Genomic DNA, 20236 nt, shown 5'->3' on the forward strand with positions numbered 1-20236 from the left:
AAATGCTGAGATCACTTGGGCTGTGTTCAGAGAGAGATTCCTGAGGAAGTACTTTCCAGAGGATGTAAGAGGAAAGAAAGAGATAGAGTTCTTGGAATTGAAGCAGGGCAATCGGTCGGTTACTGAGTATGCTGCTAAGTTCACAGAGCTGTCAAAGTATTATACTCCCTATAATGAGGCTGCTGGAGAATTTTCGAAATGTGTGAAGTTTGAGAACGGGTTGCGTCCCGAGATCAAACAGGCTATTGGATATCAGCGGATCAGAGTGTTTTCTGACTTGGTTGACTGTTGCAGGATTTTTGAACAGGATTCCAAAGCCAGAGCAGAGAGTTATCAGCAAAGGGTTGATAGAAGAGGCAAGAATCAGAATGATCGTGGAAAACCGTATGCAGCTGGCAAAGGTTTCCAGAAGCAGAGTGGGATGAAGAGGCCTAGTGGGGGAGACTCTAGTGCCCCTGCTAAGTGTTATAGATGTGGTCGGGCTGGACATCGTGTCCATGAGTGTACCAGTGCTGAGATGAAGTGTTTCAAGTGTGGAAAAGGTGGTCATTTGGCTGCAGAGTGTCGGTTGAAGACTGTAACTTGTTTCAACTGTGGAGAGTTGGGTCATATCAGTCCACAGTGTCCTAAGCCGAAGAAAGAGAATCAGTCAGGAGGCAAGGTCTTTGCTTTATCGGGTTCTGAGACTTCTGCAGATGATCGTTTGATCCGAGGTACGTGTTATATTAATGGCTTTCCTCTTGTAGCTATTATTGACACCGGTGCTACTCATTCCTTTATATCTTTGGATTGTGCTGTGAAACTTAAGTTAGAGATATCTGAGATGTTTGGTAGTATGGTAATTGATACTCCTGCGAAGGGTTCAGTGACTACTACTTCGGTTTGTTTAAATTGTCCTTTGAGTATTTTTGGTAGAGACTTTGGAATGGACCTAGTGTGCCTTCCATTAGTGCAGATTGATGTTATCTTGGGTATGAACTGGTTGGTGTTTAACCGAGTTTCTATCAACTGTTTTGATAAGACTGTGATATTTCCTGAGATTGAGGAAGGGAAGAGTTTGTTTTTATCAGCAAGGCAGGTGAATGAGGCAGTAGCGGATGGGGCAGAGTTGTTTATGCTGTTAGCGACTTTAGAGGCTAAAGATAAACTGGCGATTTGTGATCTAGCCGTGGTGTGTGATTTTCCTGATGTGTTTCCAGAAGAAGTGAATGAATTACCGCCAGAGCGTGAAGTTGAGTTCTCGATTGATTTGGTACCTGGTACTAGACCGATATCGATGACTCCATATCGTATGTCTGCTGTTGAGTTAGCTGAATTGAAGAGTCAGCTGGAAGATCTGTTGGATAAGAAGTTTATTCGTCCGAGTGTGTCACTGTGGGGTGCACCAGTGTTATTGGTTAAGAAGAAAGAAGGTACTATGAGGTTGTGTGTGGACTACAGGCAACTGAATAAAGTGACGATCAAGAATCGGTATCCTTTGCCGAGGATTGATGATTTGATGGATCAGTTGGTTGGTGCGAGTGTGTTCAGCAAGATAGATTTGAGATCTGGGTATCATCAGATACGTGTGAAAACTGAGGATATTCAGAAGACTGCTTTCAGGACAAGGTATGGACATTATGAGTATTCTGTAATGCCTTTTGGTGTGACTAATGCGCCTGGAGTATTTATGGAGTATATGAATAGGATTTTCCATCCGTACCTAGACCAGTCTGTTGTGGTGTTTATTGATGACATTTTGGTGTATTCGAAATCTGAAGAAGAGCATGCTGAGCATTTGAGAGTGGTTTTAGAAGTTCTGCGAGAAAAGAAGTTATTTGCTAAACTCTCTAAATGTGAATTTTGGTTAGAAGAGGTTAGTTTTCTTGGTCATGTGATTTCAAGAGGTGGTGTTGCTGTTGATCCTTCTAAGATAGAAGCGGTATCTAAGTGGGAAGCTCCGAAGTCAGTTTCTGAGATAAGGAGTTTTCTTGGACTAGCAGGTTATTATAGGAAGTTCATTGAGGGATTTTCTAAGTTGGCGTTACCGTTGACGATGTTGACTAGAAAGGGGCAAGCGTTTGTTTGGGACTCCAAATGTGAAGAAGGTTTCCAAGAGTTAAAGAGAAGATTAACTAGTGCTCCTATTCTGATATTACCGAGTCCGTCGGAATCATTTGAGGTTTACTGTGATGCTTCATTGTTGGGTTTGGGTGGTGTGTTGATGCAGAATAAGCAGGTTATAGCTTATGCTTCGAGACAGCTGAGGGTTCATGAGAGGAACTATCCGACACACGATTTAGAGTTGGCAGCTGTGGTATTTGTTCTGAAGTTATGGAGGCATTACTTGTATGGGTCAAGATTTGAAGTTTTCAGTGACCATAAAAGTTTAAAGTATTTGTTTGATAAGAAAGAACTGAATATGAGACAGAGGAGATGGTTAGAATTTCTGAAGGATTATGACTTTGGTTTGAATTACCATCCGGGTAAAGCAAATGTAGTAGCTGATGCGTTGAGTCGGAAATCATTGCATATGTCTATGTTAATGGTTAAGGAATTGGATTTAATTGAGCAGTTTAGAGACTTGAGTTTGGTGTGTGAGAGTACTCGCACCAGTGTTAAATTGGGAATGTTGAAGTTAACAAGTGGTATTCTGGATGAGATCAGAAAGGGTCAGAAATCCGATGTGTTTTTGGTTGATAAGTTGACTTTAGTGAATCAAGGCCAAGGTGGTGAATTCAGAGTTGATGAGAATGGTGTTTTGAAATTTGGTAATCGGGTGTGTATTCCGGATGTTACCGAACTTAAGAAGAGTATTCTGGAGGAAGGACATCGTAGTGGCTTGAGTATTCATCCTGGAGCTACGAAGATGTATCATGATTTGAAAAAGTTATTTTGGTGGCCGGGAATGAAGAAAGAAATTGCGAGTTTTGTTTATTCCTGTTTGACTTGTCAGAAGTCAAAGATTGAACATCAGAAGCCGTCTGGGCTAATGCAACCGTTGGCTATTCCAGAGTGGAAGTGGGATAGTATCAGTATGGATTTTGTGTCTGGTTTGCCGAGGACAAATAAGAATTTTGAAGCCATTTGGGTGATTGTTGACAGATTGACAAAATCGGCTCATTTCATTCCGATCAGAATGGATTATCCGTTAGAGAGATTAGCTGAGTTGTATATCGAGAAGGTTGTAAGTTTGCATGGTATTCCGTCGAGTATTGTTTCGGACAGAGATCCTAGATTTACATCGAAGTTCTGGGAAGGTTTGCAGAGGGATTTGGGAACTAAGCTGAGATTGAGTTCTGCATATCACCCGCAGACTGATGGTCAGACTGAGAGGACGATTCAGTCATTAGAGGATCTTTTGAGAGCTTGTGTTTTGGAAAAGGGAGGTGCTTGGGATTGTTATTTGCCTTTGGTTGAGTTTACCTACAACAATAGTTTTCATTCGAACATTGGTATGGCACCGTTTGAAGCTTTGTATGGTAGGAGATGTCGGACACCGTTATGTTGGTATGAGTCCGGTGAGAGTGCTGTGGTTGGACCGGAGATTGTTCAACAAACTACGGAAAAGATTAAGATGATTCAGGAGAAGATGAGAATTGCTCAGAGTCGTCAGAAGAGTTATCATGATAAGAGGAGGAAGTCACTTGAGTTCCAAGAGGGAGATCATGTGTTTCTTCGTGTTACTCCGATAACTGGAGTTGGTCGAGCTTTGAAGTCGAAGAAGTTGACACCTCGATTTATTGGTCCTTATCAGATTTTGGAGAGGATAGGGGAGGTAGCCTATCGTATCGCTTTACCGCCGTCGCTTGCGAATTTGCATGAGGTTTTTCATGTGTCTCAGTTGAGGAGGTACATTCATGATCCGTCGCATGTAGTCCGAGCAGATGATGTACAGGTGAGAGATAACCTGACTGTTGAAACATCACCTATGAGGATCGAGGATCGAGAGTTGAAGCAGTTGCGGGGTAAAGAGATTGCCTTGGTGAAGGTAGCTTGGGGAGGACCAGCAGGTGGCAATGTGACTTGGGAACTGGAGAGTAAGATGAAGGAGTCTTACCCAGAGTTGTTCGCTTGAGGTAGGTTTTCGAGGACGAAAACTCTTTTAGTGGGGGAGAGTTGTAACACCCCGATAATAATATGGTAATTATTTAAATTAAGTTAATAATATATTTATTAATTTAATTAGATAATTGGATTATATATTATTATTTTTGGAATTATTGAATTATTATTTTATAGGATAATAAAATAAATTGGAAATATATAAGTGTGAAATAAAGAAAAAGAGCCCAATTGGTAAAGAAAAGGTTTTCACGTGAAACAGAGAAGCGATTGAGAAAGAGGAGAAAGGGCAAAGAGGCAGAGCAAGAGGAAGAAGATTGGAGAAGAGAAGAGCTTGGAGCTTAGAGTTGCCGGATTAACTCAGGTAAGGGGGGTTTATCGTCGTTTAATGGGTATTATGGGTTAGCATGTAATGGGTAGTGATAAACCGTTGAATTGACCCTAATTGGGATTGTGAATGCTGAAAATGATGTTGGATAAACTGTGTTAAAAACTGTAATTGAATCGATAATGGTGTGTGTCGTAATTTACTGGACGTATAGCTTTTTACGGAATTGGAATCGGAGGTCCGGAAGTCCTCTAACGGCGGAAAATGCGGAGAATTCTGCATTCTGCTTTGTGTTAGCGCAGGAACTGCTGTTTTGTCTGCGTTAACCGGTTAACCCAGGGCGTTAACCGGTTAACACTGTTACGAATTGAGAATTTGTGCTGTTTTGCCTGCGTTAACCGGTTAACCCAGGGCGTTAACCGGTTAACACTGATAAGTTTTGGGCAGTAAGCGTGTTTTGCCTGCGTTAACCGATTAACCCAGGGCGTTAACCGGTTAACGCTGTTGCAGAGTGGAAAAAGTGTTAATCAAAATGTTGTGTGCCTAATTGGTGGTTGCCTATATCGGTGTGTGATATAGTAGGGATTATTTCCCGCTGTTTTGAGCAGTATAGGTATTAGTAGAGTGTGCTAATACTGTGTTTAATTTTTTGACATGATATGATGTGTTGATACATGTGTTGATGATGTATGATGATATGCATAATACTGTTAATGTATATATTATGCATGTATTTGTGAATGGACTGTTGTATGGCTTAGAGTGTGAGCATATGTCCATTGTGAAATTGTTGTTGATGTTGCATTGCTAGATGATTAGCGTGCATAGCATAGCCTTTGGGGCTGTAGCTAATTCCCATGGTGAGGAATTAGTGAGTGAATCATTGTGGATTTGTTGTTGATGTTTGCATGCTAGATGATTAGTGTGCATAGCATAGCCTTTGGGGCTGTAGCTAATTCCCATGGTGAGGAATTAGTGAGTGAGTCATTAGATCTCAAATGAGTGGGACTAGTGAGCTTAGTAGCCGTATCTGGATTTGATCGGTGAGCTTGAACTATATGTTCAAGAATAGTCGGTACCGCATGTGTGGAGTCTCATTGCATAAATTATGTATGGCGTATAATATGAATGGATGTATTCCAATATTATACGTGTGTAGTGTTGCTATTGAGTATGAATATGAGTTGTATTGGTGTTGAGTATGATGTTTGAGTTGGTGTGCCGTTGCTGAATGTGTAATCTGATTTGGGTGATGAAATGTGTTATTTACTTAACATGACATGATAATTATAATGCTTATTATATCGATTGAGGAACTCACCCTTACAACTATTTTTCAGGTAACGAGCAATGAGTTGAGTAGAAGCTAATGCTTGGAGTCTAGTGTAGTCTCCCTAGTGGGTCATGCTCTGATAGATGTAACATCGGGAGGGAACATTTTAATTGTGTTGTTGATGATTGTTGAACCAGTTTACATGTAGTATGTTACATGTTTGAATGATCGATTTGATCTCTATCCGCTGCGTATTGTGCAATACTTTATGTTTTGAGTTAAATAATGAGCATGACTAAATATTTATGGCGAATAGTGTGAAATATTGTGTGACACCCTTGATTTCATATTACTCTGATTGATATGTTGTTATATTTTAATTAAATATTTGGGGTATTTTAGAAGGGTGTTACAGTATTAGGAGTTCTACGAGAAAAGAAGTTATTTGCTAAACTGTCCAAGTGTGAATTTTGGTTAGAAGAGGTTAGTTTTCTTGGTCATGTGATTTCAAGAGGTGGTGTTGCTGTTGATCCTTCTAAGATAGAAGCGGTATCTGAGTGGGAAGCTCCGAAGTCAGTTTCTCAGATAAGGAGTTTTCTTGGACTTGCAGGTTATTATAGGAAATTCATTGAGGGATTTTCTAAGTTGGCGTCACCATTGACGATGTTGACTAGAAAGGGGCAAGCGTTTGTTTGGGATTCAAAATGTGAAGAAGGTTTCCAAGAGTTAAAGAGAAGGTTAACTACTGCTCCTATTCTGATATTACCAAGTCCATCGAAACCATTTGAGGTTTACTGTGATGCTTCATTGTTGGGTTTGGGTGGTGTTTTGATGCAGAATAAGCAGGTTGTAGCTTATGCTTCGAGACAACTGAAGGTTCATGAGAGGAACTATCCGACACACGATTTAGAGTTGGCAGCTGTGGTATTTGTTCTGAAGTTATGGAGGCATTACTTGTACGGGTCAAGATTTGAGGTTTTCAGTGACCATAAAAGTTTAAAGTATTTGTTTGATCAGAAAGAGCTGAATATGAGACAGAGGAGATGGTTAGAGTTTCTGAAGGATTATGACTTTGGTTTGAATTACCACCGGGTAAAGCAAACGTAGTGGCTGATGCATTGAGTCGGAAATCATTGCATATGTCTATGTTAATGGTTAAGGAATTGGATTTAATTGAGCAGTTTAGAGACTTGAGTTTGGTATGTGAGAGTACTCACAATAGTGTTAAATTGGGAATGTTGAAGTTAACGAGTGGTATTCTGGATGAGATTAGAGAGGGTCAGAAATCCGATGTGCTCTTGGTTGATAAGTTGACTCTAGTGAATCAAGGTCAAGGTGGTGAATTCAGAGTTGATGAGAATGGTGTTTTGAAATTTGGTAATCGGGTGTGTATTCCGGATGTTACCGAACTTAAGAAGAGTATTCTTGAGGAAGGACATCGTAGTGGCCTGAGTATTCATCCTGGGGCTACGAAGATGTATCATGATTTGAAAAAGTTATTTTGGTGGCCGGGAATGAAAAGAGAAATTGCGAGTTTTGTTTATTCTTGTTTGACTTGTCAGAAGTCAAAGATTGAGCATCAGAAGCCGTCTGGGCTAATGCAATCGTTGGCTATTCCAGAGTGGAAGTGGGATAGTATCAGTATGGATTTTGTTTCTGGTTTACCGAGGACAATTAAGAATTTTGAAGCTATTTGGGTGATTGTTGACAGATTGACAAAATCGGCTCATTTCATTCCGATCAGAATGGATTATCCGTTAGAGAGATTAGCTGAGTTGTATATTGAGAAAATTGTAAGTTTGCATGGTATTTCGTCGAGTATTGTTTCGGACAGAGATCCTAGATTTACATCGAAGTTCTGGGAAGGTTTGCAGAGGGCTTTGGGAACTAAGCTGAGATTGAGTTCTGCATATCATCCGCAGACTGATGGTCAGACTGAGAGGACGATTCAGTCACTGGAGGATCTTTTGAGGGCTTGTGTTTTGGAAAAGGGAGGTGCTTGGGATTGTTATTTACCTTTGATTGAGTTTACCTACAACAATAGTTTTCATTCGAGCATTGGTATGGCACCGTTTGAAGCTTTGTATGGTAGGAGATGTCAGACACCTTTATGTTGGTATGAGTCCGGTGAAAGTGCTGTGGTTGGACCGGAGATTGTTCAACAAACTACGGAAAAGATTAAGATGATTCAGGAGAAGATGAGGATTGCTCAGAGTCGTCAGAAGAGTTATCACGACAAGAGGAGGAAGTCACTTGAGTTTCAAGAGGGAGATCATGTGTTTCTTCATGTTACTCCGATAACTGGGGTTGGTCGAGCTTTGAAGTCGAAGAAGTTGACACCTCGATTTATTGGTCCTTATCAGATTTTGGAGAGGATAAGGGAGGTAGCCTATCGTATCGCTTTACCGCCGTCACTTGCGAATTTGCATGAGGTTTTTCATGTGTCTCAGTTGAGGAGGTACATTCCTGATCCGTCGCATGTAGTCCAAGTAGATGATGTACAGGTGAGAGATAACCTGACTGTTGAAACATCACCTATGAGGATAGAGGATCGAGAGTTGAAGCAGTTGCGGGGTAAAGAGATTGCTTTGGTGAAGGTAGCTTGGGGAGGACCAGCAGGTGGCAATGTGACTTGGGAACTTGAGAGTCAGATGAAGGAGTCTTATCCAGAGTTATTCGCTTGAGGTATGTTTTCGAGGACGAAAACTCTTTTAGTGGGGGAGAGTTGTAACACCCCGATAAAATATGATAATTATTTAAATTAAGTTAATAGTATATTTATTAATTTAATTAAATAATTAGATTATTATTGGAATATTATTTGGAATTATTATTATTATTGGAATAATAAAGTTGGAATATATATATAAGGTCCCATTTGGTAAAAAGGGTTTTTACGTGAAAACAAAGAACACGTAACATTGGGAGAAAAGGGAAGAAAGTGAGAAAAGGGCAAAGAGGAAGAGCAGGAGAAGAAGGTTGAAGAAGGAAGAGCTTGAAGCTAAAGGATTGCCGGATTAACTCAGGTAAGGGGGGTTTATCGTCGTTTAATGGGTATTATGGGTTAACATGTAATGGGTAGTGATAAGCCATTGATTTGACCCTAATTGGGATGTTGAAATGCTGAAAAATTGAGATGAATAAGTTATGTTAAAGCTGTAATTGAATCTGTAATTGGATGAGTCTTGATTTTCCGAAAGTGTAGCTTTTTACGGAATTGGAATCGGAGGTCCGGAAGTCCTCCAACGGCGGAAAATGCGGAGAATTCTGCATTCTGCTTCGTGTTAGCGCAGGAACAGCTTTCTGTCTTGCGTTAACCGGTTAACCCAGGGTGTTAACCGGTTAACACTGTTATGAATTGTGAAATATTGCTGTCTGTCTTGCGTTAACCGGTTAACCCAGGGTGTTAACCGGTTAACACTGTTAAAAATTGCCAGGAAGCGTGTTCTGTTTGCGTTAACCGGTTAACCCAGGGCGTTAACCGGTTAACACTGTGTGAAAAGTGAAAAATTTATATTTAAATGTGGTGTGCATGTTTGATGTTTGGCCTATATTGGCGTATGATATAATAGGGATCATTTCCCGTTGTTTTGAGCGGTAGGGGTATTAGTAGAGCGTGCTAATACTGCGATTGATTATGTGGCATGATATGATTATGTGATAAATATGTGGATGATGTATGATTGTATGCATAATGCTGTGGATGTATCTATTATGTATGCAATTGTGAATGGATTGTTTATGGCTTAGAGTGTGAGCATATGTCCATTGTGGATGATTGTTGGTGTTTGCATGACTAAGTGAGTTAGCTTGCATATTGTGGCCTTTATGGTGGTAGCTAATTCCCATGGTGAGGAATTAGTGATGAATTATTGTGGATTGTTGTTGATGTTTGCATGCTAGGTGATTTAGCGTGCATAGCATATCCCTTGGGGTGGTAGCTAATTCCCATGGTGAGGAATTAGTGATGTGAGTCACTAGGTCTCAAATGAGTGGGACTAGTGAGCTTGGTAGCCGTATCTGGATTTGATCGGTGAGGTTGAACTATATGTTCACGAATAGTCGGTACCGCATGCATGGAGTCTCATTGCATAATGTATGTATTGTGTATAATATGAATGGATGTGTTCCAATATTATACGTGTGTTTTGATGTTTATGTTGAGCATGATTTTGAGTATGAGTTGATGTTGCCGTTACTGAATGTGTGATATGATTAGGGTGATGAGATGTGTTCATTTACTTAACATTACATGATATTTTATAATGCTTATTATATCGATTGAGGAACTCACCCTTACAACTATGTTTCAGGTAACGAGCAGTGATTGAGTAGAAGCTAGTGCTTGGAGTCTAGTGTAGTTCCTTAGTGGGTCATGCTCTGGTAGATGTAACATCGGGACGGGATGTTTTACCTTGTTTTATTGTGGTTGTTGAACAGTTTTACCTGTAATGTGATTACATGGTTTGCATGATTGAGTTGACCTCTATCCACTGCGTATTGTGCAATGTTTTATTTTGATAAACAAATGAGTATGACCAGTTATTTGGAAAATGGTGTGAAGTGTCAAGTGTGACACCCTTAAATTGCATATCTACTCTGATTATGTTTTGATGTTTTAATTTAAATTTGGGGTATTTTAGAAGGGTGTTACATATGGCATGTTAGGGTTGTATGTTTGTGTGTTTGTGGAACGGAAAGTTTGACGGATAGGGGGTTGTGTGTAGTCGGTCTGACAATGTTGTTAGAGGTTAGATGTTGAGGCGTCTGGTGTGTAAGTTTGTTGGCGTGGGTCGTATAGGTACATATCCTCCGCGATGAACTCAAAACCAACCGATTTGTACCAAGCCATATAAGTGCGACTTGGTTTTTCTTCATTTGGCATCACTGCGTCAATTAAGACATGGTCGTGGCAGTGCTTCCATTTGTGACACTCAGATCTAGCGAAGCTTTGCTATGGGTTGAAGTTCCATTGATCGTTAACTTTGCACAAATGCCATTCTCCTAGGTTTGCTGGACGATCTGGGATGTGTTGAAGCATACCAAACTGCAATTTCACACGACCACTGTTGTGCATCTCCACAGTTGTGAATCTTATGATCGGTGTGCATGCAGTCCATACGGTTGCGCCTTCTTCGTTGATTTCATGGTCATGATCTAAATTTAGGTATGGACACCAAATGAACTGAAATGTGAACGTACGTTAGATTATAAACTTGGTAGAAGAAATTAACAAATTATTACGAAGTAATTAGGTTATTATCTATACATCTGTCGGTCGAAGGTGATCCAAGAGATTGCGATACTGGGTAATACAGTGTAGGACATCTGTTATAACTCATACCACGTGCCGACCATCTGCACCATAAAGGTAAAAATATTAGTTAGAGATAATAATCGATAAAGTAAATAAATATATAGCATTTTAAACAACTTACTTTTGTGCATACAGGAATGTGAAAGGGTTGTTGTTGACGAGCGCTAGGGACGGTAGTCTTGACCAACCCCATGCTTGGAGCAAAACAACACATCAAGAAAAGGTAGATGTGTCTTTGTGTGAATTTTTACACAAAGAGCTATAAAGATAGGCCAGACAAGTGGATCCCCAACTGTAACTTCCTATTCTTTCTACATGTCTTAGTAAAGGTAAATACATAACATGCATACTAGAATCACTACCTTCGGGAAATAAAAAAGAACCAATTAAAAGCATAATGTAACACTTAGTTTTTATTATTTGAGCCTCTTCGGTAGAATGCTCATCTAAATGTAAACTGTTATAGTATGACTTAAGGCGTGAAATGAGTATACCTTGACCTCTTGAGTTATCATCTAACAAACCAGTATCCAAGAGGTCCATGCAAATTGAATTCGCATAGTTGGTTTTGCCATTTACAACTTTACCTTCAATAGGCAGTCCCAATAGCATGTAGACGTCTTCTAACGTCACAATACACTCACCAGTTGGAAACCAAAATGTGTGTGTCTCGGGACACCATCTTTCACATAACGCAAGAATGCATTTATTATCCACCGACCAAGACATAATTTTGCTTATATGTTCAAAACCGGTGAGTTCGACATATGGTTGAATCATCGGTTCTATGTGGACATATTCGTGGACCCGAGTACGGAACCTTGAAACATCCTATAAAAGAAACAACAAAACACTTTACTAAGTTGATATGTTATTAAAAGGTATTCTAGACAAATAACAAAAGAATTAAACGCTTACATAAGTTGTTATGTTTGCAGTTGTTCCTCTGTGCGATTCGGCCATTGTGAGGATAAACATCTTGTCAGAGATGAAAGAGGTTGGTGCAGATGAATGAGGTTATTGTAGATGAAAGATTTGATATTGTAGAGGAAGTAGTGAATGTTGGTATGGGAGAAATGTTAGAGTCATCTGCCTATTTATATGGTGTGACATGCAAAAGTGTGGAAGCTTGGAAAAATGTGATTACATGTGCTAGCCAAATGAATTGGCGTCCATGTACATTTGCTACATGCTAGCGCCATTCAAATTGGTGCCTCCTTAGGCTCATGCATGACACATCTAGCTCTGCACGCTTGGTTACGAGGTCTGCATGCATGCAAGACATGGTGTCGCCAAATGGACTGATGCCCATGTGCAAGGATTGCAAGGAGGCGCCAATTCATTTGGAGCTAGGGCTTGCAAGTGTGACACATGGCTTTCCTCTCCCTTGCATGCTGGATACACCACTTCTGTCTAGCTTGCATGTTTGACACATCACTTCGAACTTGCTTGCATGTTAGACACATCACTTCAGACTTTCTTGCATGTTAGACAAATCACTTACCTATTTAAGTGTCTTACTATCAAGATCCAACAATCAACACACATTCATCTGCAGCAAGAAATTAATTTTCATCTGCACCAGAAATATTACAATGTCATCTTCACCGAAATGTAGTGTCAATATTCACTACAATGGTGAGACATATGAGTCTGAGTTAGACGAGTTTTGTTTTCGAAACACTGATATCATTCGACTTACGATTAAGAGAAATGCAAATTTCTTGCATTTGAAAAAACAAATTCAATCCTGCATAGGATATGGTATTGTGTCAAAGATCACGTATCAAAATCCAAGTTTTTTTAGAATAGTCAATGCAATTTTTTCCCGCTAAAGGTACAAGATGATGAAAATGTTGAATACATGTTTGTTAGTCACGAACATTCTGGCTGCAATTATATTGAGTTGTATATTACTCTTCAACCAAGTATACCATCTCAATAATCTCAAATAACTAATCAGGATGAATCTGATGAATTTGATTCACAATACTCAGATGACGTCGACCCGGAAGAAGAAGCAGAAGTCAACATCGTTGATGAAGAAGAAGAAGAGACCGAGACACAGGTCGATCATATGTTGAACAACAACATTGAAGATGATGATCAACCAATGCCATTACCTCCAAGTCGTGTCTACAATCCGCCTCAACATATGACAAACATGGATCTGCATGACGATGAAACATCCCACAGTGTTTTTTATAACTCGTATCCACGATCAAAAGGCGAGTTGAAGGTGGGAGACATGTTCCACACTAAAGAAGAATGTGTGCGAGCTATCAAAAAATTTCACATGACTAACTCTGCTGATTTCACAGTGAAACACACTGACTCGAGAAGGTGTGTCATCGAATGTCGTAACATTCTTTGTAAGTTTTGGTTGGCTGCGTCATCACAAAAAGAAAAGAGACTCTTGGGAGATAGCTTCAATAGACCCACCTCACAGTTGCATTACAACTAACGTTGAACAAGATCACCATAAATTAAGCGTTGCATTGATATGTCAAGATATTTTGCCACTTGTTAACAAAGACTCATCAGTGAAGGTGAGTATAATTATATCTCATATCATAACAAAATATAATTATACTCCATCTTACAAGAAAGCATGGATTGCAAGGACAAAGGTTGTTGAACAGGTATTCGGGAACTGGGAGGATTCATACAAAGAATTGTCACGGTTTTTATGGGCACTAAAAAAATACATGTCAGGAACTGTTGCAATTATGGAGACATTGCCAACAATGACGCCAGGCGGAACCTGTGTTGCTGGAAATAAAATCTTTCACCGCCTCTTTTGAGCGTTTGACCCATGCATCAAAGGTTTTGTATTTTGCAAACCTATTATTCAAATTGATGGAACATGGTTATACGGAAAATACAAGGGTACTTTGCTTATGGAGGTTGCACAAGACGGCAACAACAATGTCTTTCCCATTGCCTTTGCTCTGGTTGAAGGTGAAACTGTTGCTGGTTGGGGTTTCTTTCTTCGACATCTCAGAACACATATGGATCCATAAGCCAATCTTTGTTTGATTTCTAATAGACATGATGCCATTGAGAGTGCTTACAATAACCATGACAATGGATGACATAATCCTCCTTCTACCCATGTCTATTGCATTAGACATATTGCACAAAACTTCATGCATGCAATAAAAGATAAGAACCTTCGCAAGAAAGTGGTGAATGTTGGGTATGCTCTAACTCAACCTTCATTTCAATATTACCGTGATGAAATTAGACTGTCTAATGAAGATGCAGGAAGATGGTTGAATAACATACCAGTAGAGCAGTGGACAAGGGCATTTGAAGGAGGCTATCGATGGGGCCACATGACAACAAACCTTGTGGAATGCATGAACGACGTATTCATAGGCATTAGAAATCTGCCAATAACCGTCTTGGTCAGATCAACCTATTATAGGTTGGCTTCTACCTTCGCAACCAGAGGTGAAAGATGGAGTGCGGTGTTAATGTCTGGGAAAATATTCAGTGAGTGTTGCATGAAAGTGATGAAAGAGGAGAGTGTAACACCCTTCTACCCAAACGACATATTTAAATAGATTATCAGAGTACAACATGTAGAAGAGTTTACATTTCTTACAACATAACACTTATCGCATCACAACATAAAACATATTATTTATTTTATTACAACTTCGCAGCGGACAACAACACAATATTATCATTCATCACATAACAATTCATAATAATGTTTCATCAGTATCTCAACAAAGCATCTCAACATATTAGTCATCATAAACAACGTAATAATAACCAATTATCTATCGAATCCCATAACCCCGGTGTCACATGACCAGAGCATTTGACTCGACTCTGTAGAATAACTCTACACTTATTCTTCAAACCTCAACAATAGCTACTCCTCTTTATCTGCACATTGCTCATCATAGATGAACATAAACACATGCAGAAGGGGTGAGAATTCCATTATTAAATAATAATATAACGACAGAATTATAAAAATAAATATATTTCACATATGCCAACACAGCTCATCATAATCATCATAATCAACATACTCATGAACATCAACAAAACAACATATCAAATGCAATGCACACACCCATGCATGACTCAACACGACTCGGTATACCCATTTTGTGACCAACTACAGGATCACCACTCCCAGATTCATCACCATAGAATCCGAGTTCCCCGCAAGGAACCAAGCCTCTCAACAAGCCCGGAGTCAACAACATCATTGGAACTCAGTCCGTTCATCACTAGGCATCGGCCTTTCATGAATGCATGCACACCAAACATGCATCATAATCAACATAGCAACAACAGCATCATATAGTCATGTTATCATCATCATTAATAGCATGACATACAACTCAACAAAACAACAACAACATTACAACGATATCACATCGTTACATAACACATTTATAACTAAACACGTAAATTCAACATCTCATCATCATAAACACCTCATACACAATCATATAATCACTGTTAATTGTTTATAATACAATTACAGCGACTTACTAAGAGTCTCGCAACTCAACGTACTCAAAAACTCACCAACATTAGCTTCACAGCACAGTTCGCGCCGCCAACATAGGGACGCGCCGCGAACTCCTCCATATACTCCAGGACGCGCCGCGAACGAAGGATCGCGTCGCGAACAATTTAATTCGCTTCAGGACGCGCCGCGCAGCAGGGTTCGCGCCGCGAACGATGCGTTACAAAACTCCTCTAATCCTGCCCAGTTCGCGCCGCGAACTGGGCTTCGCGCCGCGAATCGCGCCGAACAGAAGCCATCTGCTACGGAAACCAGCGCAGCTTTGCTTCTCTACTCGCCATAACTCATACCCCACAGCTAACAACCCAATATCAACATTTAACAGTCATATATACACAACATACTTCGATTATAATGCATATAACTCAACAAAACTCACAGATCGGAGAATTTCCATCAAAACCCCAACTTTCCCAATCTCCCTAAAATCCCCAAAATCCATCAACAATCCAACATATGTCATGAATTTGCTCGCATATTATCGTTTAATAAGGTTCAGACCCCTTACCTCTTTGGATTGAAGGAAGTTCTGAGCAATCTTTGGCCTTTTCCTCTTCCTTCTCTTTCTCTTCAGCGTTTCTCCCTTTCTCTGACTCTGAGGCAAAAATACGTGAAAACACTCTGAGTTCTCACTTTGGCCTCTTTTATCAAATTTCCACTTTTACCCTTCCACTCTTCATATTCCATTTATTTTATTATTTAATTATTATTAAAATAAATAACATCTATAATAATAATAATAATTCCCAATATTACTTAATAATTCATTTTACCTTCCAATAATCATATTAAAATAATATTTAAATTAATCTAACAATATTCGGGGTGTTACAACTCTCCCCCACTTTAGAAGTTTTCGTCCTCGAAAACATACCTCAAGCAAATAGAGTCGGATACGACTCCTTCATCTGATCTTCCCGCTCCCAAGTCAAGCTCTCACCAGCTGGACCTCCCCAAACAACTTTCACTAGAGCAATCTTCTTACCTCTCAGGGTCTTCTCTTCTCGGTCATCTATCCGAATTGGCAACACCTCAACGGTCAAATTATCCCTCACCTGGATATCATCCAACTGAACAACATGCGAAGGATCCGCAATATATTTTCTCAACTGAGATACATGAAACACATCATGCAGATTAGAAAGCGACGACGGTAAAGCTATCCGATACGCCACTTCCCCAACCCTCTTCAAAATCTGATACGGACCCACAAACCTCGGAGTAAGCTTTTTAGACTTTAAAGCTCTACCCACACCTGTCGTCGGAGTAACTCTCAAGAACACATGATCTCCCTCTTGGAACTCAAGTGCCTTTCTCCTCTTATCATGATAACTCTTCTGACGACTCTGAGAAATCTTCATTTTCTCCTGAATCATCTTAACCCTTTCAGTCGTCTGCTGCACAATCTCAGGTCCGAGTACAACACTCTCACCTGATTCATACCAACACAATGGAGTTCTACACCTCCTACCATACAATGCTTCATATGGAGCCATACCGATACTAGCATGAAAACTATTATTATAAGTAAACTCCACCAACGGCAAATAACTATCCCAAGAACCACTCTGCTCCAACACACAAGCTCTCAACAAATCCTCCAAGGATTGGATAGTTCTTTCAGTCTGACCATCAGTCTGAGGATGATAAGCTGAACTCAACCTCAACTTAGTCCCCAACGCTTTCTGCAAACTTTCCCAAAATCTAGAAGTAAATCTGGGATCTCTATCAGACACAATACTGGATGGAATACCATGCAGCCTCACTATCTCCTCAATATACAACTCTGCCAACTTCTCTAAAGAGTGATTAATCTTCATCGGCAAGAAATGCGCCGACTTAGTCAATCGATCCACAATCACCCAAATAGAATCATTACCTTTCACCGTCCTCGGCAATCCCGTCACAAAATCCATGGAAATGCTATCCCACTTCCATTCAGGAATCTTCAAAGGTTGCATCATACCTGCCGGTTTCTGATGTTCAATCTTTGACTTCTGACAAGTCAAACAGGCATACACAAACTTAGCGACATCTCTTTTCATACCAGCCCACCAAAATAACTTCTTCAAATCTTGATACATTTTAGTTTCACCTGGATGGATACTCAATCCACTCCTATGGCCCTCTTCAAGAATACTCTTTTTCAATTCAGACACCTCAGGAACACAAACTCTACCTTTAAATCGCAGGATGCCATTCTCATCAATCTCAAAATTACCACCATTACCCTGGTTAACCATAGTAATATGATCAACTAGAGCGACATCAACTTGCTGACCATTCCGAATATCTTCCAGAATTCCACTAGTCAACTTCAGCATACCCAACTTTACACTATCAGCGGAAACTTCACAATCCAAACTCATATCACGGAACTGTTCAATTAACTCAAGCTCCCGAACCATCATCATAGACATATGTAGAGACTTTCTACTCAGCGCATCTGCAACTACATTAGCCTTACCGGGATGATAACTCAATTCAAAGTCAAAATCCTTCAGTAATTCTAACCACCTTCTCTGCCTCATTTTTAACTCTTTCTGATCAAACAGATACTTCAGACTCTTGTGATCACTGAACACTTCGAATCTGGAACCATACAGATAATGCCTCCACATTTTCAACACAAATACAACAGCTGCAAGTTCTAGATCATGCGTAGGATAATTCCTCTCATGAACTTTCAACTGTCTAGAAGCATAAGCTACAACTTTACCATTCTGCATCAAAACACCACCAAGACCCATCAAAGAAGCATCACAATAAACAACGAAGGACTCACCAGGATTAGGCAAGATCAACACTGGAGCACTGGTCAACCGCCTCTTCAACTCAACAAAACTCGCTTCACAAGCTGCATCCCACACATACACTTGACCCTTCTTAGTCAACTGCGTCAACGGCAATGCCAACTTAGAGAAGCCCTCAATAAATCTGCGATAATAACCAGCTAACCCCAGAAAACTGCGTATCTCAGTAGCAGACTTCGGAGTCTCCCACTGTAATACAGCATCAACTTTAGCAGGATCAACAGAAATCCCACCACTCGAAATCACATGGCCAAGGAAACTCACTTCCTTCAACCAGAACTCACATTTAGATAACTTTGCATATAATTTCTTTTCTCTTAACACCTGCAAAACAATTCTCAGATGTCCTGCATGCTCTTCTTCCGTCTTAGAATATATCAATATATCATCTATGAACACCACAACAAAATTATCAAGGTACGGATGAAATATACGATTCATATATTCCATAAACACACCTGGAGCATTAGACACACCGAACGGCATCACAGTGTATTCATAATGACCATACCTCGTACGGAAAGCAGTCTTCGCAATATCATCTGACTTCACTCGGATCTGATGATAACCCGACCGCAAATCAATCTTACTAAAAACATGAGCTCCAACCAACTGGTCCATCAAATCATCAATCCTCGGCAATGGATACCGATTCTTGATAGTCACCTTATTCAACTGCCGATAATCGACACACAACCTCATCGTACCTTCTTTCTTCTTCACTAACAATACTGGTGCACCCCAAGGAGAAACACTTGGACGCACAAACTTCTTCTCAAGCAATTCTTCAAGTTGCTTCTTCAATTCAACTAATTCAGTTGCCGACATTCTATAAGGAGACATCGACACTGGACTCGTACCTGGTACTAAGTCAATGGCAAATTCGACTTCACGTTCTGGAGGTAAATCACTTACATCCTCCGGAAACATCCTGAAATTCACAGACAACAGGCAAATCTACACTCACCACTTTCTTATCCGCTTGCAGAGACGCAAATAAAGCGAATATCTGAGCTTCATCTTTCACAAAATCCCCCACCTGCCTAGCAGATAGAAATCTTGCCTCATCATTCTCACCAACTTCAGAAAACCGCACCGTCTTCCTATAGCAGTTGATAAACACGCCATAGAATTCTAGCCAATTCATTCCCAGAATAATATCAATTTGGTGCAAGGGTAAGCACACCAAATCAACCACGAACTCTCTCTCAAAGATCGTCAAATGACAACCTCGACAGACAACAGAAGTCTTCACAGAACCATTAGCAGGAGTATCTATCACCATACTTCCGCCTAGGGACGACATAATCACACCAATCCTGGTCGCACACTCATACGAAATAAACGAATGAGTAGCACCAGTGTCAACAATAGCAAGCAATTCAACATTATTAATCAAGCAAGTACCTTTAATCAGATTATCTTCTTTAGGAGCTTCAGCCCCACTCAGAGCAAACACCCTACCAGTAGTATGAGCTGCAGTAGCCGCCTTCTTCGGTTTCGAGCACTGCGAACTGATATGGCCTTTCTCGCCACAATTAAAACATGTCGGACCAGCATCCTTACATTCAGTAACTCTATGACCAGCCTGACCGCATCGGAAACATCTCAGCACTTTCTTGGTACAGCTATCAGCACGGTGGCCTGGCTCGCCACACTTGAAACATTTACCAGCTATGGGAGATCCTCCCCCACTTGGCTTCTTCTCATCTACCACTTTCTGCTTACCTTTACCATTCGGAGATGCATAAGGACTACCACGATCCTTATTCTTCTTCTCACTAAGACTCTTGTAATGAGCAGTCCTAGCCTTGCTATCTTCATCAAATATCCTGCACTTATTAACCAGTGTAGGAAACCTACGAATCTCCTGGTAACCAATGCCTTGTTTGATCTCGGGACG

Source organism: Lathyrus oleraceus, chromosome 5 (assembly GCF_024323335.1).
Source record: "Lathyrus oleraceus cultivar Zhongwan6 chromosome 5, CAAS_Psat_ZW6_1.0, whole genome shotgun sequence".
Lineage (NCBI taxonomy): Eukaryota > Viridiplantae > Streptophyta > Magnoliopsida > Fabales > Fabaceae > Lathyrus > Lathyrus oleraceus.